The sequence below is a fragment of the Halyomorpha halys genome, unplaced genomic scaffold, assembly GCF_000696795.3.
Source record: "Halyomorpha halys isolate HHAL.00 unplaced genomic scaffold, Hhal_1.1 Scaffold447.1, whole genome shotgun sequence".
Lineage (NCBI taxonomy): Eukaryota > Metazoa > Arthropoda > Insecta > Hemiptera > Pentatomidae > Halyomorpha > Halyomorpha halys.
Window position 1 is genome coordinate 307,678 of NW_027107551.1, and position 25,140 is coordinate 332,817.

Below are 25,140 nucleotides of genomic sequence, written 5' to 3' on the forward strand. Positions count from 1 at the left end.
ATATACGACCCTGCGTGCATTCCTTCAATCTCTACTACCAGAATCAATATTTTTATTTGTGCATCCCCCTGCATGTAATGCTTTTCCATTTCCATAAAGCCACGAGGGGTATATTATTGCTGTTCGGATCGGCTTTCTATTACTTGTCATTTGCATTTATGATAGTTTAAAATATCGGCGGGTGCATACAGGTCTTCAAATTGGTGAATAGTCGATATAACTGGTCGAGATTTTGAGGGGGTAGATTTTATAACTGTGTTCCGAAGTATGTAGTCTAATATTTTTTTATGTTTCATACATTTTATACTTGAAACACAGAGCTCTGAATTATTTGAATATTATAGAAACGTGAATTGCACTATCTTTACTAAGAAGCTTTGTTAGTAACTATTTTTCGTTTTATTAATATTTATGAATATTCTAAAAATGTCAGGAATACAATGCTTCATCCTTAAGAACAAAACTTTAAGACCGGACATTTTTAGATTTATTTTAATGTATGATATGCAAAAATTCTAGGAGTTCACCTGCCATGTTTTTTTTTTTTTGTTTTTTTATTTATATTACTTTGTTGTTTGTTGATATATATTTTTTTTATGACACAAAGATAATTGATTCATGTGTAGTGTTGTTTGGCATTAAAACATTGCATAGCTTTATTTTGTGTTGTAAACTTAGAGAGCTACTGGATATGTAGTAGTTTTCACCAGAGCTTACTTATTTACTTTGTTAAAATTTAAAACTTATGCATTATTTATTTTAAATTGTGAATTCTTGTTGTAAAATGAACAATTGAAGCTACAGCAGTAATAATTATACTTTTGTGAACTGTTTGTATCTGGTACCTTGATAGGAGACACACACGCCATCCTCATTTGCATAAACTACATATTAATGCGTGAAGGTGTTAATTCAATGGAATGCCAGCCATTCCCCATCAAGTCCGATGCAGGCGGTACTGGCACGAGCTCACAAAAAGAAATTGAAATTATTTTGTCCGAGATGAAATGGGCGGGACGTCCAAGGAGCAGTCGGCTGTAGGAAAAAGTGGTATACATTGTAAAGTAAAATGTGTTGCTGCATTCTTTGGTCCGCGTACATATGTTGGGGGTGTCAGGTGGAGGGGAAGTTGTTTTTGCTACTTCTAAGTCATCTATCCGACTTATTTCTTTCCCCTTTATCATATAGTATCCGATTAAAGTGGAGCTTCGTGCCGGCTGTCATCCGTTCTTGACGGATTTCCGCCAGGGTCCGAAGAGGAATACAATTCAAGCCGTTGCAAATATTATCAGCCGATTTGCTTCATTCCAACAGCTCGCGCTGTAATTTTTCCTCCAGATTATATCACCTTCTATAAATACGATTATCCAAGTTATTAATATTTATAAAGTTTTTATTAAAGAGAAAGCATATTTATCCTGTTAATAATTCTTTAAAGTAAAAATCCAACGGACATTTATATTTTAGCCGACTCGGAAGAACACCGTGCGGAATGTAAATTAAGTTGAAGGCAGTCAAAAACTAAATGTATATCTTATTTTCTAATGTACTTATATGTAGTGCTGCAAATTTGTTGTTTTACTTCAACAAAAATACTAGATTATTCCCATGTGCAAATAAAATAACTGACATAATTTCTTTAATGCGTCGAAATAATTCCCACATTAACTTAGTATCAAGGTTCATAACGATATCATAAATTACAGCATGATTTTAGCATTAATGCTACTGCTTTAACTAAAACTAAACTTACTTAAACATACTTTTATTTCTAGAAACTAATTATGCGACCACTGCTTTATGTATTAATTTTATTTATAAGAACGATTCTGTTTGGCAATTAGTGTTAAGGGAATCGAAAGCTATGTTTATATTCATGGTAAAAATTCAGAACTTTAAATATAACTTCTTAGTATTTTTTTATGATCTCAAAATAATATTTTATCTTTATAAGGTATTGAACTTTATTCGTTAAAAAAACTAGTTTTATTCTCTGATACTTTTTAATGTATTTTTATTATTTTTCGTTATTTAGTCGCTATAAAATGGTCTTATATAATAGAATACTGGGCATGCTACTTGTTTTTAAAGATAATTTTATCTAGTTTACTACGCTGCAATTTGTAATCACCTAAAGTAAATATTTTTGTAGGTATCCCTTCCTATTCAACAACAAACTTGACATGCTTAAGAAATAAAAAATTTCCTGATTTTCTGTGAGGAATCTGACCATTGTCTTTAGTTCTAATATTACCCACTTGCCAAGTGTATACTGGTACACCAGTCATATGTCAACTAATCAAACATAGAGTAAAATCACCTACTCCATTTCACTACCATCAATTCTGGTTTTAAAATGTTTAAGATGTTTTCTGAACATTATACATAATCGCAGTTCTGTTATTGGTCGGGAAGTGCTATGCAAAAGATACATCAATTATTATAATATTCTTAATGCATGTGTGGATATCAACAAAATACCCAATAGTTCATTACTAGAATAGCCTCTGGGTGGAGGATAAACCATGATAAAGGAGGGGAAGACGAAAGCTTTCAGGATCTTTCTGGTAGACTGAAGTTTCTGCTAGGGGTTGTTAGGGATATCCATCTCCATCCATCTTACACCCCCTCCGTGTCGGGCTCGCAGCCAGCTCATTATCATTTCAGCTACAATCACATGTAAATATACACCCTCGCCATTGTCCTCGGTTCTCTGCTGTGGCCAGTGGGGGGAACAGAGCGATGTAAACCAACCTCGAAGAAAAAAATCTTTTTTTTTTTTATAATAAACAAAAGAAAAGAAAAAGAGAAAAAAATAGACAAAAACTCATTTGTTTATTTGCTAAATCGACCCTTAGTCGATGGACTGAAAAGGTTCAGTCGCTTTTTAGTTGCTTAGAGACGGTTCACTTTAATTTAAATTTATAAATTCTTAAAGTTCTTATTCTCTTCCTTGTTTCAACTATCTATAGTTATTAATATTATCATTAATAAATGATAACAACATTTCGGGGTTGTCACCTCATCTTTAGGTCTCTAAAACTAATTCTCAAATACAATATATAAAAATTTCCTAGTATTTTTTTTTTCAACAATTACCTGATTAAACATCTATATATAATTACTTTATGTTTTCTCCTTATTAGTCTAGTATGGCTAAAAACAATCTATTATTGTCACAAATATAAAAAATTTTCTTTAAATTAAAAGAGACAGTTTTTGCTGCAAAGTTCGATTCTTAACTAAACAGAGTCCGACAATTCACTCCTTGAGGTGAAACGATTCATTTCAACGCTTCTTTGATAATTATTTATATCTTATTATTTGTATTATAAAATAGTTTTTTTCTTGAAAGAAAGAACGACAATTTTCAAACCTTAGGATTTTTCCGGCAAGCTTTTTTTTTTTTTTTTAATAAATAAATTATCACACTAATTTATGGAAAAAATGTATTTTATTAAATTTCAATAAACATAACTATACAAAAAGTTCTTTACCAATCGTCCAAAAGAAAAACAAGTAAATAATTTAAGCTAATATTGTCTTTTACGACAAAAAAATAAATAAAATAATTATTTTTGCTTAAAGTTTAAAGAATACATAATACTTTTCTTGAAGTATATGGTCACTTATAAATTAATAGAGCCAAATATTAAAAATTATATATATAATTTTCTTTTTTTTTTTTAAATCTCACTCACACTTCTATGACTCTCATGACTAAAGAATTGACTGGCATCAAGTGTATCATGATTCTTTAGTGTTATTCACTTCAGAGTAACATTCCTTCAGATGATTTGATTCCCTGGGTTGGTATCTACAAAACTCAGGTACGGAACGAGGCGGTAAATTAGTATTATATATTTTTTTTAATAGTACTGGATTACTTCTAAGCTATCTGGTTATCTACTTATAACGCAATCTGGTTGGTTAGATTGATGATTCACTTTATACCTAATTCATTTCTCTGTTGTGGTTGATGTTCAGTCTTTATCGTCCTTTGCTTCTTCAGTGTTTATGCTTGATTCCTTAACGTCCCCTTTGTTCAGGTTTACAGGCCTCGACAATCGGCCCAAAAGTTTTATGACGGAAGCACTAGGCACCTTTTCCCCCTCGGATTTACGACCAGATCCTTGCCCTCCCTCTGTGACAGAATAAATCTTAAGAATGCGGCCATAAACGTCAAATTTTTCGGTTCCAATTTATCTCTCTTTAATTTGTTATGGTTCCGTTTCTTTTTTCAAGTAGTCGGATGATTGATTTTTATAAAAAAAAATTAAACAGATAATTAGCTCTGTTAGCCTAGGAAACCTTTGACACAGACGGTCCTACTGATTAAGCGTTTCGCTAAGAGGATAAAAGACTGGTGGGTGGCAGATGTAATCCTGTAAGGGTCATTGTCATAGTAGTTTCAGTTCTGGCCTGGACAACACTTGATGCGGAATAAATTTGAATAATGAAAGCCCTAAGCGGCTCTAGTCATTACTAGGGGTTACTTACTAATCTCCCCAACGGCTCTCCCTCTATAAATATAGCCAAGCAATAAATCACTGGTCCCCTTCTCTCCCAGGCCTGCGTCCCTCAGATAAAACTTATTCCTATCAATTAAGCAGGGATTTTAAAAATCAAGTCTTCACTTTTTATAACATTGGAGAAAATAATTCTTTTTTTTCATTTGTTTATATCGAAATCCCTGGCTCAACACTGAAAATTTGATATGTCCTGTTTCTATATTGTTGAAACGTTGGAGTTTATAGTGGAACTCCATCTAAATTCAATAATGGGGAAGGTCGGGGAACTACGAATACATTAGTGCAACAAAAAATACAATCAAAAACAAACTTTTTCAGTCATATAAAACTATTAATTATATTCTTTTTTTAAATAAAAATTACTAATTAATAGTAACAAAGATGGCGGATAGTCAAACATTTGGGTACCTCCATATACATTATTAATAGTGGCCCAAACGTTTTTTGGTCTCACAAAGATCAAAATATTGATCTGACTTATCAATATAAAAACAATCTTCGTGAAATTGTATCCAATCTTCTTGAAATTATTCTCAACAAATATTATCTCTAGATCTAGAAAAGATCTTAATGATTTTAATTCGTCGCCTTCATTTTTCTTCTTTTTTTATATGGAGAAGATGTTATAGTATTACATTTAAACAATAAACAAATACGTAAATTTACTTATTCTACATAATAACCACCAAGAAAATTCTATAGGATCCAGGAAATTGTTTTGAAGAAAATAAAATGGAAAATAATCGATAATTGATACGTGTTTCACTTGCATAGCCTGTTTAGTTGTTTAATAATTCAATATTCGAGATTTACCCAAAAAAGGGTTTTGAAGGATTTACGTAAATATAAAAACAAAATCATATGTCATCAAGTGGGTAAATTACAATTACGGTCAAATAGAGGAATATGAAAGATATTAGAGAAAAAAAATCGATTAAAAGAACTGTAGATACGTAAAAAAAATTTAAATTTTAATTGGCATGTATACGTCTTTAGTGCTTTGTCAAAATCCTTTATGGGTTGTAGAAATGTAGGTTTCATAAAGTATTATTCTTAAGACGAGGAACAATTGAAGCCTTAGAAATTATTTTGGTATCTTACCATCGTAAACCTAATATTCTTTATTATATATAAATATTTATTCTTCTAAAAGTTTGTATTGCTCACTTAGAAAGAAGTTGTTCCTTTCGTTTTATTCTATCATAATAGCCATTACCGACGGATAGTTTTTTTTTTAAACTCACTTTCCTTATGAATATTTTGCTCAGAGCTCTTTGTTGGGTGAAAGATAGCCCAATTTTAGAAAAACTTCTACATATAACAAGGTTTGATTCCTTTCGAATGAATTTCATATTTCTTTAGAGATTGCTCTAGATTTGGCTTCCGAGTTTCCAAAAGGTGTGGTGTGGATTCGTGTTGTTTTGCATACTTAAATTATTATTATTTTTTTTTATGTGATAGTAGGACTCATAAGCAACTACAAAAGTTCATATGATCCGATTCCTCTCAGGACAGTAGGAAATTTAAGTTGAATATTTGTTATTAAATAGGTTACGTTTTTTTGTTTAATAGGAAGAAGTACCTAAAGACCTATTTTATTTGGGTATTTGTAGGCCCCAACTGGAAAAATAAGGCAATGTTTTGTTTTTCGTAAACGAATGAATTTTTAATCCCTAAAAATCCCAATTCTAATTGCACATTATACTTTTTGACAAACCTAGACCAATCCTAAAATAAATCTCGACTTCATTTATACGAAATTAGAGAATATTAAATGTAAAAGTTTTTTTTTTAACTACTAATACTTTTTATTTATTGACAGATATTACAATTAATAAATAGTGATGAATGTTCTCATACATACTAAAATAAAATAAAATAAATTAAATAAATAAAAAAAAGTCTCTTAAAATATATACAAACAGAAGAATAAACAAAATGAACATAATCAAACTATCTGTATGAAAAATAAATAAATAAAATAATATAGTCTCCAGTCACATTTACACTCAAAAATTTTTCTAGAAGTGAATTTCCTTTAGCTCAAAAAGGAGACTGGTAATAATATTCAGAAGTGAAGTTTGATTTATAAAAACATATACTTAACTTTTCTCAATTAGTAAACCAGTTACGATAGTGCAATTAAGTCTTAATCACCTTGGATAGTTTTTGAGAGATCGTTTTATAATCAGCAACAAATATATCTTGCAATATCATAAAATCAAAAAAAAAAAATCACAAAATATAATTTTTTTCTTCTTTGTTGAGAACCGGACAATCGTTTCATAGACCCAAATATTTATAAGAGTTCGTACTTGTCCTGCGTTTTTCCTCTAGCACAATCCATTCTTTTTAATCGTATAACATTACTTCAAACAAGACTAAGTTTTATTGACATATAATTTTGAATTAAATTCTATTTTCAATTTATTTGAAATTGTTACCGTTATATTCCAATACTGGAAGTATATTTCTTTAAAAAAGTGTTATTGCAGGATTCTGAGAAATGTTCTTGGGCGCTTAGCATTATTATAGGTTTAATTGTTTATTAACATGTTTTTTTAAATAATAAAATAATTTGATTTTAACGACTTTAATGTATTCAACTAGGCACCTATCTGTACAAGAAGTAGTAAAACTTGAAATCTATTGCTTAGCCATTGTATATTCTCGAGTATTTGATTACATTCTCTCCTCTTGTTCATTTAGAGAGATACTTGGAATACCCTTGTTAGGGAAGCTCTGTTATTACATATTTGTTTGTGTTTTCTTAAGATGGGTTCGATACATGGCGTAGGCGAGAAGGAATTCATCACTCAAGTTCCCCCTCATCCGCACCCCTAGATACAAAGGGCTGTGGATATTTGTATTAATTTGGCATTCTTCCGCCACCCCTCTTGGAATTCCTTGTAACAATCAATGAGTTTTGTAAATTGTTCAGAAGTTGTATTTATTCAAATGAGAAAGGATCCTAGCAAACGCTGGAGATGTTTTTGCCGAGTACGCCTCACTCCCTTGTCGTCTCATCTTGGAATATCGTAACCTCTATAATGTTTGTAAAAACTTTCTTAAATATTACAATTCCTTCTCGACTTAATAGAAATAAATTATGTCGGATTTTAAACTATTTAGTACTCTTAAATTTTCCAGACACTATGACTTTCAACTTATGACAAGGAATGACAGCCGCTAGAGAAAATACAATGTCCTCGGTTCCAAAATATAATTATAAATAGATTGAGTGGCAGTGGTCTCGAAACGGGTGAAGGAAGGTCGAAGATGACTCGCCGAAAAGTCCAACGGCTAAGGAAGAAAGAATCCGACTCATTACAGCTAACAAATGGTACTATTCACTCCTCCCTTACCGACGTCATCAGCTGTTCAAAGGGTTCCTGCAACAATGGGCCACTTTACTTAACAAATAAATCTATAGTTTTCTTTCTTAGAATGTTCATCCGTAATTTCTACATTCATTTTTTACAGTGGATAACATTACTGATCCAAAATTAAAATTTATCAAATTTAAAAACTGTTATTCTATCAATTTAAAAAAACGTTGGGCTGTATAGTTTAAAATATGTGATTATTATTCGTGGCTTACTACTTACTATCCCGTAAAGCATATAAATTGGAATTAAAAATATGAAAGAGATGGTAGGAGGCGTGATTAAAAGGAACAAAAAATAGTTATTTATTTAAGTGTTTCCACTACTAGGACCATTTACACTCAATTTACAAAGTTAGTTGATAACAATTGACATATTAACAAAGTTACAAAGTGAGAAAGTTACATAAAATTACAAATTGAGAAAGTTACAAATTAACAATTACAATTATAAGTTACATTACATTACAATTACAAGTTACAAATTTACAATTACATATTTACAATTGTAATTTATATTTTACAAAGTTGCAATTAGGGATATAAAAATAGTTAACAACTATTTACAAGCTGACTGATGGCTTCATCAAAGCTAAAAAAGATACAAAGAAACTAGAAAAGTTGATAATGTAGGATAATCAGATGCAAAGAAGTAAACTAAAGTGGGGTTGAAAATTTTTTAATATAAGTGAAAAAAATATTAAAAAATGAACAAAAAGAAGTTAAAATAAGATCTACAATAATAAGTTTATATATATAAGTAATAACATAAACAATATTTTATTATATCTAATAATTGAGACATCATATTATTCAATTTTGTCAACATATTTTAGATTTTTTTTATCCTGATGAAGTCCTGTAAAGTGGGGCGAAACATCAGCAAATAAATAGTTGTTTACTATTTTTTGTTTCTCTTAACCAAAACCCCGATTATCTCCTTCATATTTTGAACAATACGGTTAATCATTGATACATATATATATAATAGGCTTTACTACCGACTCGTCTGTGTAGCTATATAACTTATCGTTGCCTTGATATCTCCATTATTTTCCCTTCTTTCCAAAACATAATGATCTGTTTAGAAGCAAAGATACGAAATTCCTTGTTAGTTCACTGAATTTAATACCTGTGTTTTGTACTGTAGTAGTTTTTTTTTTCTGATTACTTGGTAATCTATCATTAATATTGTCTTCTATATAATCCCTAAAATAAAACTTATACATTTGTATCAAATTCTGTAATTGTTTTTACTTCACCTTTTACTATAGGAGTAACAAATTTTAAGTGGTCAAGGAATGACAGTAATTAAACTAACGTGGTTATTGAGTTTTAAAATATCTCTATTTTAATCTGGAGCGCTCTTATTAGTTGATTTAATTACATTTCTGGAAGTAATATATAAAATATTTAGTGTTGTTCCCTTGGAAATATTCAAACGATGAACAAGCAACTAATGAGTAATTCCAGATTGTAGCGACATCTCAGGTAGCTTGTTGGTACGGGATATAGGGGATGACCTATGCCCATCGAAGGCCTATTCGATGGGCAGTATCTTCCTCTTACTTGAGCCTTCGGAATCCCACTCCAAGAAGGAGCAGTGATAAATGGGAACTGATAAAAAAGTAAAAAAAAAAAAAGAAGGCGGCCGGGGATATGTGGTGAGACAAATCCTCCAGGTTCCGGTTGGCTGGTCGTTTTGCCGATTGGGGTTTCCTGGGCAGAGATAATATTCTGCCACTAGGCCCGCAAGTTATTGATGGCTCCACCCCCCGGCCACCCCCGTCCAATTATATTGAATATTTGCTACATCCACCCCCTCTCCAGCCCACCGTGATTTATTGCCTTGTATATACGTCTCGCTAGAATGCTCCCAAGTATGGCCGCACGCAGTTTCCGACATGGGGCTTACACAAGGGGAAACCTTGTCTGCCGGCACAACATGAAGCCGTAATATTCATATGAATAGGCACTGGTCGTCTTGAGAAATAAATCTCTGAGGGAATAGCTCATACAAAAGAGCGGAGGGACCGGAAAAATCTGACATGAAGATAATTTCGGAATCGTTCTTGCCCCAATTGATGAATCGTTATTCTGAATATTACATGTTCTCACAATTAGCCTTCTAATGTTTACCTAACATAAAGTCTATATTTCTCCGATCGATGATTGAAACGAATTCGTATATTAGTTATCTTTCCGTAACATCGATCATTTGATAAGCATTCATGAATTGTGATCGTACAATGCCTGTTTCTCAAATTACTAAATAAGTGGATCCCCTTTATTAATTATTTTTTTGAGAAAAAATGAACTAACTCCCATCTCTTAATTAATTATGACGATCGATCGGATAATATCTTTTTTATTATTATTATTATGGAAATTCCTTTATTTAAATAATAGTTCGCCTTATTAATTTTTTTTTCGTCCTTACTAGAAGTGTTGAAATATAAGAAAATTAATATAAAAGAATATATGCCTTCTGAAATAACTAAGGGAGATCTTCGCCTTATTTAATTATAGAATTCTATTGTACCCGTCACACAATTTTAGTAACGCTATTCTACGGCGTCAGAGTATAAATAGAAACTATTTTTAAGTTCAGAGAAACGCCTTGTACGAGGAAGCTTCAAAACACACCGCATTCCTCCAATTCAACATCTACTTAAATATTTATATTCTAATATAATAAAGTTATTTTAGATTTTTTAAAATTTAATTTTCATTTTTAGAGATTTTTTTTTTTTATTGCAATATTCCTATTAATTTTTTTTTCAATGTGTTTCATGGTCAATGAATGCCACGTTATGGACTTAGAGAATACATGACACATAGTTGACATTTATTTTATATATTTCTTATTTATTATAAATATATGCTGGTTATTTTTTTTATATATTGGTGTCATTCAAGCATTCGTACTCTCGAGTTTCGTAGGCCACTAGCCGGATGAAAAATAGGAGCTTACGAGACACAGCAGATGTTTCAACACATGCTCCCCTAACACATTAACGGCTCTAGTATTGTCTTTTTGTACCAATCCAAGGGGCTTCACGCTTTCCTACCTGAATAAATGTGTAAGGAGAGCACTTCACCTGATTATCACCTATTATCAGCGAAAGGGTTGAGGTGAATCTTCAACTTTCTATTATTAAAGTTATTCTTAAAGATTTTCTCGATCAAAAGATTCTTGATTATATCAAAAAAAGAAATTTAAATTTTTCAAATATAAAAATAAACAATTTATTGATTTTTTCTAGTTCAAAATATTGATTTATCATCCTTAGCAACGAAATAGATACTTTACCGTAAAATAAAATACTAAATCACATCTAAAGATTTTACATATTTATTTGATTTTAAACTGGCCTAACGAATCTAAAAATAACTCCGTTATAAATACAAATCTTTTAAGAATCAAGTCTTTCTCCACAGTGTTTAAATGATAATTCTGCAAAGAATAGAGTGACTATGTTTCGATTAATTATAACTTGAATAATGATAATAAATTTTAAAGATTGAAAGAATTAATTTAAAATTTAATGATATGATGATATAGAATCTAAATATTAAAAAAATGTAAATTATTATTATACCATTGAAATTTTAAAAGTAATTATCAGATTTTAGTCATGATATCAAAATATTTTATTTTCATTTTTTTTTTAACTCGTTTAATGAAAATTATGAATGTTTAAGAAAATTAATAATCAACACTCTACGCTACAGTACCACTAAAACAAAAACGAAAATGTGAAATTATGTGATTTGATTTATAGAAAAGTTTACTAAAGACTGACTCAGACCATCTCCCTGTGCAATAACTGCCGTTTTGAAGGCATAAAACTCTGACCGAACCATTGGCACACAATAATAATAAGTTTCACCTATCAGTGTTTTCTTCTCTAACCACCTCCTTCTGCCTCCCCATTCTTAAAAAAAAAATTATCAAACTACTTACTATTATTTTTTTTTTAAATTTACATCGCGCTTACTTCTTTCATGAAGCATTATAAGATTATCTGCAATAGAATTGGAAGCTAATTCACGCTAAGAATTTCAATTTTATTATATGAAAAATTAAAAAAAAAAATATATTTTTGTCATAATTAGGTAGACACTGTATTTCTTTTGGATCTGGGAGGAATCGAATAGTTTCATAGATCTTGGATGCTCAGCATTCTTAAGAGCAGGATGTTGTAGATTTACGAAAAACGGTTATGAGATGTTATCATTATTTTTTAATATTGCAATTTTGACACAATTCTTTAAGATGGGGATTGTGATTAAGGAGTTTATAATACGAAAAATTATTCACTGATACCATGCCATTCACTATACTCGTTGAAGGAGAATAAATATTTGAATTTTTTAATAAACTGACACAAAAAATTAATGCTAATCTTATCGTTATTTTGATTCTAGATCTTTTAAAAATTACTATTCTTAACGCAATTATTGTGCGGTTGTGAATAAAAGAAGGTTAATTGAGCTGACCATTAATTGGCACCGCTGTCCTGGAAATGGCCGAGTTAATAACAGCCCAATTAGTGAGGTATATAGGGATGTATAATTAAAAATATATATTTATTTTTAACAAATAGGCTTCAAATTCATATATATTTATTCTAACCATCAGGATATAATTATAATGGCGCTTGTTGACGGAAACATAAATTATACTCTTAGAGGCAGGATTTTAAAAATGGGCACCGAATCTTTTCTTTAATTTCAGATTAATAAATCATTGGTGAAAAGTGTTATCTTTATCTTAAATTATTTTTAAAAAGCGCTCTTTGTTCACATTAGGAGTTCATTCCGTCATACAAAATTATATGTTTTTGAGAGACTAGGATTTTTTTACTATTTTTGTGTGATGATAAATCACAAATATAATATTTATATAGTGACGAGAAGGTAGTAATTTGGAACCCCATTTTGTTTTCGGTGAATATGGTTCTACTGTTGGACTGTTATGTAATGTAATATAAATTTATGGCCTGGATGTATTCCCAAACTAACTTTGTAAGTATATTGAAGGTCATTTTTCAGTTTTTAGGTAATGCAAGATCATAATTCTTTATTAAGTACGATAAATCAAAGTTGGGATGTAGACTTTAGGTGAGGGAAATATGATTACATACCTCTTAAGTAAAATAAAATTCATTTATCCACCAATAAAAACAAAAAACAAAGGAAAGTCCATATTACAAAATTATTATCTTACTACTTAATTTTTTATAATCTAAAGAAAATATATCCTTTCAATTGTGCTTGATGTACTATTGGATTGCAATATTTTGCCATCAAAGTTGTTTTACAATTAAAAGTAATATTTGAAATAATACAAGTACATGCTTAACTGAATTTATATTAAAAAAAAAATCTGAATTTATATAAAAAAAATCTGAATGGATGTAAAAAAAAAAAAAAAAATCGTCCACAGTATATTGTTAGAAAAATTAAAAATCAATGTCGAAATTTGTTTTGGCTCAGCAGGTGCCTTATAAAAGAACATTAATCCAGTATAATTGTAGTTTTATCGTAAATTACTTGGAAGCTGTATCGAACCAAAATATCGAAGGATATTAAAAGCGGTTTCCATATTACCTCATTCTCCAATAACATTCATATTCTAAGTTAATAATATAACAAATAAATGTTAGTAAATTACGCTTAGAACATCTGGGCAATGATGCAGGTAAACCTAATTTTGATTTTCGACAAAGTTGTGTCTGATTAGAGAAAGCGGTATTGGAACCAGTTCATCTCTTCAGCAGGCAAAGCCTATATCCCAGCTAATAGAGAACAATCTAAGGTCAGGGTGAAACCAATGATGTCTGGAGCCACTGGAAGAAAAACAATTGGCGGAGATGACTCTGTGGATCAGGACTAATTTCGACAAGCGGTCCATCAAGAACAGATCTCAGTGACGACAAGAAAAAAAAACAAAAAAAAAACATTGTCGAGATATTCCACTGAAGGAAGGCCTCACTTTAGAATTAGAACAGCTGAGTTTAATTGACAAAACGTAATAATTTTATTCATAGCAAGAGATGTTCATTGAATTGGTATTAAATTCAACCAAGTAGATTAATGATTTATTATGATGATCGTTTGAGAGTGGTTTATTTCATTATTATCACACACAATTTTGATCCAGTATACTCGATTTTTGACTAGAACATTTCAGACACAGCTTTTAAAAATACATTTAGAGTAAAGGCAACAGTATCAGACACTATGGTGAGGTTCTTCCAGTTTTTTCTTTTTAATTTAGTGGCCGGTTTTTGAATTCATGAATTTTTATTTGGTTAGAAGTCTAGCTTCTAAACAACACAGTAAGACAGCTAAAAAATGGAAATATAATTTATATTTTTAGTGATTTTTTTTTTCTAAAAATTTCAAGTAAGAGACAGGCGTTAAATCGTATGGCGCCAGTAAGGATCATATATTTGAATCAGTATCAGACAGAAAAAATACCAATATTTATTAGTTATGGATAATATTAAGTAAGACAATTGCTATATAAAACCAGTAAAATTAGAATATAAAATAAAATATTATTTATTTTTTAAACCTTTATTGATATTGCCCATTCTGCCACACTAAGCTAATGATTATAAAGAAAAAAGAAAAAATTAAAATTGATTTTTGTTTATTGGATGAAACAGTGATTATAAACTACGCTAAAAGTTTAGCGATAAAATTACCAAAATGCCATTAAAGTAAGTCTTGATAAATCATTAAAAAAACAACCTAAAAAAAAATTAAAAAAAGGTTCATTATTTTGTATAGTTCAAAGACTTCATTTCGGCTCATTTTTCTTGTATTAAAATAATTTAACACATTTATTTCGTCCAAACTGATACTATACTTACATTCGCAAAAGAAAAAGCAACTTTTCACCTCCCTTTTCACAATACGCCAGTACAAAAGAATTGTGATTGCATTATATGAAACGTTATGAATTAAGCGTACAATATACATAAATATATATCTATATGTTAAAAAATTATTTAAATTACAAATCCAGTCAACCAAAGACGGTTTACGAAAGACGAAAACAAGAATATAACTCGGGTCTCGGTTACGTGGGATTTCTTTTCATTATCTGGAGCCATATAAAAAGATGAACAAAAAAACCGAATATATTTGGTTTTGGATTTATTTTATTTTTTATAAAGGCTGGAGAGAGTTGCCTGGTTTGGGCGTGCCCCCAGGCCCATCCACTCTTTTATTTAGATTTTTACCTGTACACCGCTGCCCCCACCCCCTTCCACTATGAAAAACAATTTTTTTTTCAGACAGAAATTTTTTTTTCTTCTATTTTTGTTCTAATCTCGAAGCCTAGTTAGCTGTCATAGATATAAACTGGACAATACGTCAGTTAAATTATTTTTTATAGATGTAAATTATTTAATTTTGGAAATTAAAATCGGATCTAACAATTTATTTTTTTTTTTTCCTAAAATCAAATTTGTTTTTAAATTTAGTGTAAATTATTAATATATAGGACATTGATATATGTTTTGCATAATGTACATAAATAAAAACTATTTAAAAACTTTTAAATATTATATAAAATATTTATTGAAAAAAGTTATTAATTATTAACCAAACTGTATATTTATATATATCTTACACACACACTCACTCACAAGACTAAGTGAATCGACTTCGATACCACTAGTAATTAATCTTTATCCAATTCTTCCCTTCACTAAACACAAATTCAATCCTAAAAAGTTAAATCCTAAATATACCAGAACAGGTCAAACACGATATTCAATAATGGGAAATGATTCATCGTTATATAGCCGTTAATTCTACGTTTCGAGTCAAATATTTCACTCAATACGTTGTATTAAAGTTTTAATTATCTTGAAATAAGAAGCTTTCGCGTCTTGAGAATTAGCAGTAGGTTTTAAACTGATGTGAATTTTAACTTCAATGATTGTACTGAGATTTATATATATATATACGTAATCCTAAATATATCATCTACGGATTAACTGTATTACCAGACAATGTATCCGTCGTGAAGAGATGTAAATGTATGTAGGAAACCTCCCCGAACTGCTGGGATAGAGGGTAGATGCACCACTGTTATTATGTCCAGTTGTGTAAATTGGATAAGTATGGGTTCCTCCATCTTCGTGGCTTAGTAATCGTGATCTACCCCTCCCCATCAAAGTCTGCCATTAACAAAACCTGACTCAAATTTAAAACTCACCTTATAACCTCGTCTCTCCTGGAGTTGTATGTCTGTTACGTCTCGCTAGCAACGATAACGAAAATATATCGATATATATATTTTTTTTAAATCGAGCTAAAAATATCTGTGTTTACTAATATTTCTTTTATGATAAACAAATCCCATTAACTTCGTCTCTTCGTTAAAAGGTTCGTTTGTTTCAATATTATTGTAACAAATAAATAAATAATTAGAATTAAGTCTTACAACTCTTAAAGGTATTTAAAAAGTTAGCGTTAAATCCTTCGTCGAATGACTTAATAATTTTGTTCAAAACCCACTCGTTTCTAACCTTGCTTCCTCTTCCATTCCTGGCAATCCTCCAAGGCGCCTGAAAAGAAGATGGCCTCGTGACCTTATATTGTAAACTGTTTTTAGAGTTCTACTACTGGGTAGTTTCTCTACATCCTGTATCATATCATTATGTCATGATGATCAAATTTACTGGCTGTATTTTTTTTATACTGTTGTAAATATCAATAAATAAATAAAATAAAAAAAATTTTGTTCAAAATTACACTTAACATTTAAAATTATTTATGGCTATCCTAAACAGATAATTAGTTAGCAAAGTAATGAATTACGAAATTTTAGATTTTTTTTTTCAGTTTTTCCCTAAAACCTAGGATTCGCCGTTTTAGTATAATAAAGTAAGCTAAAGAACATCAATTTATTTTTTGAACGAGTAAAATGACTTAGTAAGTAGTTTAAGTCGTTTGGTCATAAACATGGACTTCTTAGTGCTTAAGAACAGATTAGAGTCCAAGAAACAAACTGAGCAGGGAGTTTAACACTTAACACTTAACTAAATTATTAGATTATGTTATTCATTCGACGCAGAATTTAATATTCTTCAACTTTCTCGCTAGGACTCACTCTTTTATATACGAAAAACCGTTAAAAATAAAATAACATTTCGTAATACGTTATTTTATCAAACTGATTACCTGCTTAGTAACCGCTTTAGAACCACTAGAAACAGGTTACCGTGTTAAGTGAGGGACCTGGAATTTTTAGTTTACGGAACTATTAAGTTATGGTAGACATTCGACGCCAAATTTAATGCTACATTTAAGTTTGTTATAAAACAACTAGGATGTATTTTATAGGAGCTATAGGTGAAAAAAAAACCTAATTCGTTACAATATTAGATTCCTTCGTAAATTAGTAGGAATTTTAGGAATGACTTAAATGCTTTCCTGAGTTAAATGTGGCAGGAATGACTTTTTAAAAATATTTGAAGATGTAACTTTATTGGCTTGGTTTTTTGTATTATAAAACGGGCTCTCGTACTATAGGCTATCTTGATTTGAAGTTATGAACGATAGATGATAAGTCATTTTAAGAATATTAACGTAAATATATTAATTTAAGAATTTATTTTATAAAATTCGAATTATTTTTTTAATTTATTAAATTCAGTTTAAACACTTATTTATAAAACCGCTTAGTGTTTAAGGGTCCATGAATGTATAGTTTTAAAAATATAACTTAATCGATCTTTACCGTTTCTTAAATTTAAAATCAATATGTTTAATCTCTAAAAAAATAAATAAAGATTCATTCATTCATCATATAAAATTTCATTTATATAAAATTTAACTTTTTTCAAAAATAGAGCTTAAATATTGAATTTTTGAGTCCGTGCTTATTTAATTCTGAGTACTTATAAAATCTTTAATTTTAAATATTTGATTAATTTAGTTCCGGGTTTTAATCCATATCAATTTATTTCTATCTTTTTCAGGATGAAAGTTTAACGAATTATTATCGTCTACTATTTCAATAAACCATATTATAATGATATCTAATTTAATGTAAAGTACAATGTAATAAATTTATAACTCAGTCATGAAATTTACATTTAACAAGTTTCATAATTTAGAGAAAAAATAGGCCATTATTAAAAATAATTTATTATTTAAATTAATGTAGAATTTAGTATCGTTTAATATTAAAATCGCATTTTTGAAGTTTTAAAACTACATTTAAAATTCAAATTAATTTAAAGAGCAGCTGGTTTCAGCTAACCCTGATGCCAGAAAATTATCGGTTTATTAAAATTAAGTAGGACTTAGATTAACAATTAATAGGTTTTATTTAAAAATAGTCATTATCTAAGAGCTTTTAGCATTTTATAAATTTCTGGAATCATCGAAATCCTTCAATCTTTAACACGATAGTAAAGAATATCCAATCAACGTTTCGAATCACTGTCCATTTTCAAGCAACTTCTAAAGGTTTAATATGCTATAAATAATTTAGTAACGAAAAATGTTTATATGATTATGTCATTACAGATTTACAGTGTTTATGTTCTTGACTTTAGATTAATTATGTATACATGCTTGTGTATGCACTCGTACAGACTAATTATGTATTATTGATTTCCCGGCATTATTATTCATTTTTGATTAGGACAATTAATGATAATCTACTCAAAATATTGTAACAGTCCTTGGTCACTATTGTATTCAAATAGATGGCTTATTTATTCACTTGACCTCTCATTGTGTCTAATAACAATACCATTATTAGAGAATATTACAGAGATTACATAATTATTAGATTTTGCATACATAATAGTTTATTGTTGGTATCACAATTTATTAATTCGTGTTTAGTGCATAGATTTTATAGTTTTTATTTTTATCTATCTGCTTATATATAGCAAAGATTTCTTTAAATTTTTGTTTAAAGTATTTTTTAAATCGAAGTAACAGATGAAACGAAGTATCTATGCGAAGTTTAAAGTACACCTAGCGATTAACAAAATAATAACTCTTCTATTACAATTTTCAACATTGATTATAAATTTAATTTTTTTATTCCAGTTAGTCCATTTCTCCATCTTAAACTCACTGGAAAATATTTTTTATATCGTTGAAAGTTCTTAAGATATTTTTTATGGTTTATTTTTTTATTAAGTTTAAAATAATTTTTTCAGACATTTTAATTTTAATGTTGCAACTGATCATTTTGATAAAAAAATCATCCATATATAAATAAATAAAAAAGAATCAGACTATTTTGTAGACTGATTATTTTTTTTTTTTAATAGTTATATCGATTTTCAGAGTCATTTCAAGTCAAGACTCTTGTAGTAGTGATATGTATTAATTGTTATGTTATTTTATAATTCTTTTTAAAATGTATTTTTGGCATATTTTAGTCAAAAAAAGATACGTGATAAAATGTCTTAATCGAAGTTGTTAGTAATCTGACAGTACTCTAGAAATGTTTACAAACAACTAATTATATAGGGTAAAACGTTTTGTTTAATTTTGAGAACTACTATTAGTGATACTATAAGAGTAAAAAATGAGTGATATAGTTGTAAGTACAAACTACAATTTACATTGTATTTCATTGTAAAACAAGGCCGTGGTGATTGGTAATGGCATAAATTAGTCCTCACCTATTTGTTGAATGCTCACGATACTTTATCCATGATATGTTTTATTATTTATAAAAATATCCCGCCTAGCATTGTGATATAATGTTGTGTAATTTGGTCATTCCTTCGATATAGAGCTGGAGGCAGGACCGCGTGTGTCGGTATATATCATGCCCCACCATTCCCGGAGCGCCCTTATAATGTTCACATTTACATAAAAAGTATTATCCAAAGCTATTTTCTTTTTCCATTTCTTTTTTCTTTTTTTTTTTCTTTCTATCCTCTTCTCCTGCTCTGGAGTTTATAGGGAGTAACATAAGGATAACAAATATCGTACGGAATACAAAGGAATGAGGTACAGTCCTGTTCTTCATATTCTTTAAAAAAAAAAATTTGTCTGACGTTTCGGCATCATAAACTGTTAGTTTTACTTTGTACTATTTTTAAAAACTATTTCACTAAAAATTTTGGAATTGATAAATAGAAAAAAAAAATCTCAATTTTAAAATAATCTATCTCTAGAAAAGTTATTAAATATATACACTTTTACTTGTGAGAGTAACTATAAATAAATGGTTTACAGATGTTTAAAAACTTCCGATTCATAAATCATATCAATGAGGTTTTAATAATCTAATTAATTTGAAAATCGAAATTCCTCCAGAAAGGAACAAACAATTCAACCAAATCCCTAGAGCAAAAAATAGAAGTAAAACGTTTTTAAAAAAAATGTGAGTTCTCATCCCTCCACTCTCATTCATTTTGCGACTTTTAACTCATCTATCTAACTTCTGAATATCCCTGATAATAAAAAACATCAATAGATATTTATCATATGCTATCAAAAGTGATCGAGTCATACTTTACTAATTTTTAATCAGTGTTGTCTATCGCTCAGAAGGGTCATGTAACCACATGTGACCAGAACAGTAAATGTTTTGTCTTGGAGAAATTTTAATATTTTTTGGAATTACTCAAAAGAAAAAAATACTGAGACTCATCCAGTCAGATATCCACTTGGAGCTGTAGAAGACCGAAAAAAAAAGAAGAAGGAAACGATCAGATAAAAGCGGTTAAATCAGTTTCTCCTGACATTTTTTCTATTACAACCAATAGGAGTGGTTTATCTTATCTCGCTTTATCTTAATGGAAAGTTATAAATGTTTAACTTGATAAAAATTTGCTTTCATTTTATTGAATAAATGACTTTTCCTTAATTATTTAAATCTAATTATTCCTTATATTTATTTTTTAGTTCCTCTGTTCACTGTGAGGATGAATTCTCTTATTAAACAAATGGATACTTATACGACTCTTTTTAATTGTAATTATTTTGTTGACCGAGTTCTATTTCAATTCATCCTTTTGGTATTCCACCTGTCTGTTCATTCATAAAATGTGTTACAAATGTTCTTATTCGAGGAAGAGAATTTTTATTTTTTAATTCCGATCCAAGGAGACTGTCATTTTAATGTTCCCTTATCATCCGAAAAATCCGTTTGTTCCTCATTCATGAACAAATATAAGTTTTTCTTTTTTCTGAATATTGGACATAAATATACCTTGAAGGTATTTAATACGACTTGTATAAGTATATTTATTTCTCGAGTTAAATTTTTATTTTATTATATTATTCTGTGGCACTGAAAGTTAAAAAAAAGAAATCAAATTCTAAATTTTATCGTGAGGTCTACTGTTCACAAAAATACTGGTTTAAAAATGTTTAAATATGTATATATTCTTTAATTTATGTTAATATATAATATAAAAAAATTTAAATAATGACAGATAAATATTTTTTATAATACTGCCCGAAAAATTTGGATTACTAAAAGTCGCAGCATAAAAAAAAAAAATTGTAGAAAAACTATTACTTTATATTAAATTAATTGATAGATAGAAAAATAGATAATTTATAATTAATTTGCAACGAATGAATCATCTGACAATTATTTAATTTACTGGTCGATTAGTGATGGATGCAAAGTCAAATTGTCATTATCAAATCGTCTCCAAATTGTATTTCTATGATTTTCAATATTTTGTGATATTATATTCAAGTTAAAGACATATTTTTCTCAACGTAATTTAGTTGATAAAATATACAATTTAAAATACTGGTATTCAATATTATATCAACTTACACAAGTTGAAATTTAATAAAATGTTACTAGTTTAAATATTAACATTTAGCAAATAATAATACATGAAATGTGAATTCTAATTCTTTACTATTATAATTTCTATTTATATATATTTTTTTAAATAATCAAAAGACTAATGAAATATTTTACCAGTAAATTAAATAATTGTCAGATGATTATATTAATAATATATTTGTCTGTTAACTTTTTTTTTCTTATTCTCGCATATAAATTTTAAGACATTAATGACGGTAATATTTGGTCAATTAAAATTCGAAACCAAAAAAAGATCATATTTTAAGTGAACATTTCTTTTAAGTCTTATTGATTATTCGAAATTATAATTTAAGGGATTTTAAATTATTAAAAATTAAAAGAATATATGGGAACTTCTAAAAATTTTCCTAAATTTCAAAACGATGTTTTCCAATGAATGTGTATATACTTTGATGAAAACAAGGACTTATTCTGCTTGGAAAGTAAAGTTTATATAGGCTTGGGATTTGTAGCCTTGAGGCGTTGTCAAGTGGTGTGTTAGTCGATAACACTGTCACTATGTGCCAAATCTCATTTCATGTATGCTTCTATCTATCTTTATACTTATTATTAGCTATTTGAATTCAAACGTTTACAAATATTATTTATAAATAATTAATACAGATGCAAAAAAGATAATGGATAATTTTAGTATATGTTAATAATTTTGTTATATGTTTGATTTTCGGATATTGTTTCTGGAAAATCACACCTGACTAAATTAATTTAACATGGCACTAGAAGAATGATATGTTAACCAGAATAATGTTTTGAATTTTTTTTTTTTTTGGAAATGCAAATGATCAATTTTTTTTTTGTTTTCTTTTTTTATTAGGGAATTTGAATCTAGGCATTGATGAGGTAAAAAATTAGTTGTATTTTTGAGAGTTTAAAATATAATATATTTACATCCTAATATAGAATATATTAGACATGATATAATAAGGAGTGTTATGGGGGGGATACTAGGATTTACACTTTTTAACATTCATTTAAACTTTTTAAAAAAATTCTAGAGATTTGAAAATAAATAAAACGAATTTAAAATAGTCTTTCGGTATCACAAAACTACTTAAAATAATAAAATTTTGAGTAAATAATTACAGTAAAATATTAAACGTAGTGAAATAATTTAATTAGCCTTAGAATCTTAGCATTGTATAAGATTAATTTGAAAATGGCCAACAATTCACTAAAATAATATAATACTAGTGTAAAAAATAATTGTTAAAAAATATCATAAATAAATTAGATATAGGAATGGTTCAATATCTCTATAATCTGATTTGATTAATTCTAAATAAGGCCACCTCAATGTTTTGAGAAAATTCGAAACATTTTGGAATAAATAAAGCGAATTAAAAATTTATTTTTTAGATGAATCTTTAAAATATTACAAAACTACTTAAAATATTACAATTGTATAGTAGTATAGACAAAAACAATTAAATTAGCCTCTAATTGGTGATGTAGGAATAATTATTACAACTAGTGAGATGAAGTCCAAAGAATCCCTATGTTGTTTTTATTTATTAAATTAAAAATTTAAGCGAGCCCTAAGTCCTTGTAATGTGTAGTGTTTAGCGCACTTTCCACAGTTTTCATGCTGTTAAAATCAAAAAAGTAATTATTGACTGAACTCGATAAACAAATTCTAATTTTTATTCACTTTTTTAACAGTTTCATAAATCGACCTAACAAGTGAAATTGGAAGACAATTAATTATTTTGTTGCTTAATGTGTTTAAAAATAGAAAACAGAGATAAAACAAAAAATATATACATATGGATTATAGTTAATGTGTTAATCATCACAAAACTTTTCTTACACAATAGAATTGACGGTCCTAAACTTTTAACCACAAGTGAAAATTAGGTTCGGTGTGAATTTCAAACAGATTATATTAATTATAATAACAATATACAAAAAAATAAATCGCATGAAATTCTCGAATAAAACAGTTGTGTTTTGTTATTTCAGCTTTTGGAATAATAATCCTCATATTTCGGCGAATATTAAAAATGGAAAATTAAAAATAAATTGTTTTCCTACCTTCATTTGGACTAAATCATGATAGAATTTGCAACCTCGGACAACACATGAAATTGTCTTAATCAAGTTGTTCACATTACTTAAATATTAATCTCGATAATCTTTTTTTTTTCGTAATGATATTATTGAGATTCGGATATTCGAAAGGATCCGAAATGCCATTCCACCTGCCCGCCCCACAATTATCAGCGGTTCGATTAACTCTTTCCAAAAGTAATCCACTCGCATAGACCATTATAACTCACATCCATTAGGCTATAATTGTCTTTCATTCCATTACATTTTTTATTTAATGTACCTTCTTTTTCTTTCTGTAATTGATAAATTTCAGTCATAAAGAAACCAAATGGTGAATGTCATATTAATTTATATTCACCTAAATTATGAACCTATAGGACTTGGTGATTTCAACGAAAGTTTCGATTGAATGATATTGAAACCATTAAAATACAGATACGTTTTACAAAAAAAAAGTTAATGAATTATTTTTTTACTCTTATATTGAACTTTTGAAAGAAAACTTTATCAAATAATCGGTATAAAGAAAAAATAATATATTCGGTCAGTTAAAAGTTTAGGACCTCCTAGTTTCGTTGAGTAAAAACCATGCCAAATTGAAAATTGTATATCTCTCATATAATCTATATATTTTCATATTTTATACATATTTCCGCCTTTTATGTGTATTAAGCAATAAGATATTACGTTTTCTTGCCATTTTGGTTACTATTATCAATTATTTAGATTTTTTTTTTATTTATTTAATGTAATTTACAACTGTACAAAATAATACAATAGGTAAATATGTTGTATGTTTCATATACACTTGAAAATCTTGGGAAGGAACCACCCATTGGTGGTACTTATTTAGATTAAATTATAAAAATATTACATAAGAAATTGATTTATTCTTTGACTTCACTTGAAAAAAATTGAAAAACAAACTTTTGTTATGAAAATTAATAATAATTAGTTAAAATACAACAAATTATAAGATAAAGGATTTGAGTAATTTTTCAATTGAACCAATAAAAAAAAAATAGTTTGTGTTCCATTAGATTCTACCTCACCAGTTAATGACTAATTTAATTTGTTTTACATTTCTACTGTAAAATTGTATTATTTTAAGTAGTTTTTTTTTGTATTAAAATTTCATCTGAAAAGTTACTTTAAATTAATTTTATTTATTCAAAAATGTATCGAATTTTCTTAAAACTATGAGGTGGCCCTATTCTTATTCAGTGTATTTACAATTAGTCAAATTAGATTTTAGAGACACTGAACCACTCCTATATTTTATTTATTTAAAATAAAAATATTTTTTTTAGTAA

General features: G+C 28.4%; 1 protein-coding gene across 3 annotated transcripts in view; it reads left to right on the top strand.

Moving 5' to 3' along the window:
- The window catches only part of hth (homothorax), a 321,058-nt gene that overhangs the window by 235,727 nt on the left and 60,191 nt on the right, over positions 1 to 25,140 (top strand). The gene's annotated exons all lie outside the window — the stretch shown is intronic.